Here is a 4,813-nt window from a genome sequence, read left to right on the forward strand (position 1 = left end):
ACTTCCAGACTCATTCTATGAAGCCAGTATTACTTTGATTCCTAAACCAGACAGAGACCCAGTAAAAAAAAAAAAACTACAGGCCAATATCCCTGAAGAATATGGATGTAAAAATTCTCAATAAGATACTAGCAAATCGAATTCAACAGCATATAAAAAGAATTATTCACCATGATCAAGTGGGATTCATTGCTGGGATGCAGGGCTGGTTCAACATTCACAAATCAATCAATGTGATACATCACATTAATAAAAGAAATGATAAGAACCATATGATCCTGTCAATCGATGCAAGATTGAATTTTGACAAAATCCAACACCCTTTCTCAATAAAAACCCTCGAGAAAGTCGGGATAGAAGGAACATACTTAAAGATCATAAAAGCCATTTATGAAAAGCCCACAGCTAACATCATCCTCAATGGGGAAAAACTGAGAGCTTTTTCCCTGAGATCAGGAACATGACAGGGATGTCCACTCTCACCGCTGTTGTTTAACATAGTGTTGGAAGTTCTACAGCAATCAGACAACAAAAGGAAATCAAAGGCATCAAAATTGGCAAAGATGAAGTCAAGCTTTCACTTTTTGCAGGCGACATGATATTATACATGGAAAATCCGATAGACTCCACCAAAAGTCTGCTAGAACTGATACATGAATTCAGCAAAGTTGCAGGATACAAAATCAATGTACAGAAATCAGTTGCATTCTTATACACTAATCATGACACAACAGAAAGACAAATAAAGAAACTGATCCCATTCACAATTGCACCAAGAAGCATAAAATATCTAGGAATAAATCTAACCAAAGATGTAAAAGATCTGTATGCTGAAAACTATAGAACGCTTATGAAAGAAATTGAAGAAAATATGAAGAAATGGAAAAACATTCCGTGCTCATGGATTGGAAGAATAAATATTGTCAAAATGTCAATACTACCCAAAGCTATCTACACATTCAATGCAATCCCAATCAAAATTGCACCAGCATTCTTCTTGAAACTAAACAAGCAATCCTAAAATTCATATGGAACCACAAAAGGCCCCAAATAGCCAAAGGAATTTTGAAGAAGAAGACCAAAGCAGGAGGCATCACAATCCCAGACTTTAGCCTCTACTACAAAGCTGTCATCATCAAGACAGCATGGTATTGGCAAAAAACAGACACATAGACCAATGGAATAGAATAGAAACCCCAGAACTAGACCCACAAACGTATGGCCAACTCATCTTTGACAAAGCAGGAAAGAATATCCAATGGAAAAAAGACAGTCTCTTTAACATGGTGCTGGGAGAACTGGACAGCAACATGCAGAAGGTTGAAACTAGACCACTTTCTCACACCATTCACAAAAATAAACGCAAAATGGATAAAGGACCTGAATGTGAAACAGGAAACCATCAAAACCCTAGAGGAGAAAGCAGGAAAAGACCTCTCTGACCTCAGCTGTAGCAATCTCTTATTCGACACATCCCCAAAGGCAAGGGAATTAAAGCAAAAATGAATTACTGGGACCTTATGAAGATAAAAAGCTTCTGCACAGCAAAGGAAACAACCAACAAAACTAAAAGGCAACCAATGGAATGGGAAAAGATATTTGCAAATGACATATTGGACAAAGGGCTAGTGTCCAAAATCTATAAAGAGCTCACCAAACTCCACACCCGAAAAACAAATAATCCAGTGAAGAAATGGGCAGAAAACATGAATAGACACTTCTCTAAAGAAGACATCCAGATGGCCAACAGGCACATGAAAAGATGCTCAACGTCGCTCCTCATCAGGCAAATACAAATCAAAACCACATTCAGATATCACCTCACGCCAGTCAGAGTGGCCAAAATGAACAAATCAGGAGACTATAGATGCTGGAGAGGATGTGGAGAAACGGGAACCCTCTTGCACTGTTGGTGGGAATGCAAATTGGTGCAGCCACTCTGGAAAACAGTGTGGAGGTTCCTCAAAAAGTTAAAAATAGACCTACCCTATGACCCAGCAATAGCACTGCTAGGAATTTACCCAAGGGATACAGGAGTACGGATGCATAGGGGCACTTGTACCCCAATGTTTATAGCAGCACTCTCAACAATAGACAAATTATGGAAAGAGCCTAAATGTCCATCAACTGATGAATGGATAAAGAAATTGTGGTTTATATACACAATGGAGTACTACATGGCAATGAGAAAGAATGAAATATGGCCCTTTGTAGCAACGTGGATGGAACTGGAGAGTGTGATGCCAAGTGAAATAAGCCATACAGAGTAAGACAGATACCATATGGTTTCACTCTTATGTGGATCCTGAGAAACTTAACAGAAACCCATGGGGGAGGGGAAGAGAAAAAAAAAAGAGGTTATAGTGGAAGAGAGCCAAAGCATAAGAGACTCTTAAAAACTGAGAACAAACTGGGGTTGATGGGAGGTGGGAGGGAGGGGAGGGTGGGTGATGGGTATTGAGGAGGGCACCTTTTGGGATGAGCACTGGGTGTTGTATGGAAACCAATTTGACAATAAACTTCATATGTTGAAAAAATAAAAAAAATAAATAAAATCAAGGATGGAAAAACAAAAAAAATAAAAACTTGAAATAAAAAAAAACTGGTGTATATGTGTGCATTGTGTGTAAGTAAAAATAAACAAAAAAAAAAAAATCAAAGCACCAGTCCAAAGAACACCAATCCCTAACGTTTACATGTGTTTCTCTCTGTGACCTTAACACTGCTTAGTTCAAAAAGACCAATTTGATGTCTCATAGTCAACACGATGTTAAATCACACATCTATAATTTTTAGTCATTGCTAATAAAACAGCACTGACATCCTTTGTCCTTTGAGATTATCCAAGGTAATGTGTCCTCTCTCATTTTGTTTATATTTGTAGTTTCCCTGAAATTATCATTCTTAACTTAAATATTCCAAAACAGTGATACAGGAAAGATAAAATATTCAGAAATCATCACTGGTAGGTTGTAAACGAAAAAATAATTATAGTTGGGTAGATTTGTAGGGAAAATTTTAATGCCAAACAAAATATGACTAAGGAGATTATATAAAGGAAAAACTCCTTACATGTCTTGAAAAGAATAGCTACCTCAGGGTGATTAATAAGAAAACCCTAGCTTTTTAGTTTGCATGAGTGGCTGGAGTGGCCGGTTTAGTACCTTCATGGGTAGCATGGGTCTATGTTTTTATTATGGCATGTCCTTAGTAAAGTCACTGATGTTTAATTAGGCCTCAGTAGAAGCAGGTTTAGAAATCACTTTACGAAACTACTTGGATTCAACTGTGTAATATGACATAACCTATGTGCCCTAGAGTAATTATGAGCAAGTGCCTTTTTGAAGTGATGTGCACACAAAACAGCTTCTTTGTATGACCTGCTCTGGGAGCAATATAATAGCTTCATTGGGAGTAGGCCACATGAGTCACACAAAGACAGAAACCTGCGTTGGCTGTTCTACCAATTATCTTGGTGGGCAGCAAGCCTCTGAATGGTCCTCAGCCTTGCACTAACCTTCTGCAGAAGGTCACCCTGGTACTTCTGGGTTAGGATGAAAGAATGGTCTGACTTCATTCTGCCAAGCATTTCTTTACAATAACAGGCATTTTCAGTTATCTGCTGCTCTTTTGGTCCAAATTATTGGACTTTCCTGAACGTTTCTCTTCAATATGGATGACATTTACCTAATACCATTAGGTAATTATTACTTCATAGTTTTGAGGGCTTCAAATTTTTACTAGAGAGAAACTGTCAGCAGTAGTTTTCAAAGTTTTGATTGGCTTATTTATTTTTAAGTCACACACCTTTGTGTTCAAAAACTTAAAGGATCTCATTATATAAAGATATAAAGACAGGTTTTTCTCAGGTTGATAGGGCTGGCAGTAGAATGCAGAACTTCTTCCTTTCTATCTATTCTCAGTCACATCCCAATCAGCAGAGAAACCTTGGTGGAACTCATGAAATCTTACACAAAAAAGGCAGAGAGAAAATAGTATGCTGACATTCATTTTAAATATTATGAACTTATAAGAAACCACCAGTTTATAAAAACATAACATTATGTGAAGAGCGACCAAAAAAGCAATACTTAGTTTTGTATATCTTTGTATATCTTCATACTCATATTTCTCAAAACTTTCATTAAATCCTATCACTCCGATCAATTGTCTATTCTCAGCAGACTTTATTTTTTAATTTTTTTAGTTTTTGATATTTCAGCTTATTTAGCTTTAAGTTTGTTTGTTTGTTTGTTTTTTTATTTACTTACTTATTTATTTATTTATTTAGAAAGCAGGCGTGAGTGGGAGAGGGGCAGAGAGAGAGAGAGAGAGAGAGAGAGAGAGAGAGAGAGAGGAAGAGAGAATCCCAAGCACTCTCCGCACTGTCAGCACAGAGCCTTGTGCTGGGCTCAACCTTACAAGCCATGAGAACATGACCTGAGCCAAAATCAAGAGTCAAATGACTAACCGACTGAGCCACCCAGGCACCCCAATTCCCAGCAGACTTTAAAGGAGCCTTCTCTATAACTTATCTTCAGCATCCATCACAGATAATCACAAACATACACATGTAAGACCCACAAACAACATAGACATGCATACTTACAAAGACCATATTTGATTATAGCAAAAAAAAAAATTGGTTGTCTTCATTCACATTTCAAACAATCCAGTAATACAAATCTATTTTGTATATTCCTACTTAGATGAAAATATATATAATATGTAATTAGTTATAATATATACAATATAAATACATATAAATCCCATTCCTGCTGAATTCAAAAACCTCCACAAATCTGGTCCAACT

The sequence above is a fragment of the Prionailurus bengalensis genome, chromosome B1 (assembly GCF_016509475.1).
Source record: "Prionailurus bengalensis isolate Pbe53 chromosome B1, Fcat_Pben_1.1_paternal_pri, whole genome shotgun sequence".
Lineage (NCBI taxonomy): Eukaryota > Metazoa > Chordata > Mammalia > Carnivora > Felidae > Prionailurus > Prionailurus bengalensis.